Source organism: Penaeus monodon, unplaced genomic scaffold, assembly GCF_015228065.2.
Source record: "Penaeus monodon isolate SGIC_2016 unplaced genomic scaffold, NSTDA_Pmon_1 PmonScaffold_8811, whole genome shotgun sequence".
Classification (NCBI taxonomy): Eukaryota; Metazoa; Arthropoda; class Malacostraca; order Decapoda; family Penaeidae; genus Penaeus; species Penaeus monodon.
The window spans coordinates 4456-5000 of record NW_023664117.1 but is presented as its reverse complement, the minus strand read 5'-3'; positions in this window follow the sequence as shown (position 1 = coordinate 5000).

Here is a 545-nt window from a genome sequence, read left to right as displayed (position 1 = left end):
CCTTTGTCGGCTTTGATAATATTAATGTCCAAATTGCGTTTAAGTGATTTGGTGGTCAAGAAATAACGTCGGGGTAAGCATTTGAAATCGTCAAATAAGTCAAGAATTAGATTTAACATGACATCTTTAAGGCATTGAGATCTTTAGTCGAAAATTTGTTTTGCTTCGCAATGACACTATGAAGACCTTTAATATAATCTAAACAGTGATTAGTACCAGGGTTTGGTAGCAAAACCTAAAAGTCGGTTTCATAATGCGATAGGGAATAAGACGATAAATTTACAACCGAGTCAGTAAGCGAAAAACTACACACGCGCTACGTGGACAAAGATTATTAAGTTTCCTGCTGAGGGATCTTTGATGACGTTCGCTTTCAAAGGAAGATCTACGTGATGCAATGGCTAAAAGGTCGTCAGCAAGCTGAGCAGGGGTGACTTCTCTAAGCAATCTAAGAGACTTACAAACTTGAAGAAAACGCATCATCAGCATCTAATTTAACGCAACGGATGCTGTCGTATAAACTGTGACGCTTACAATTAGAAAAA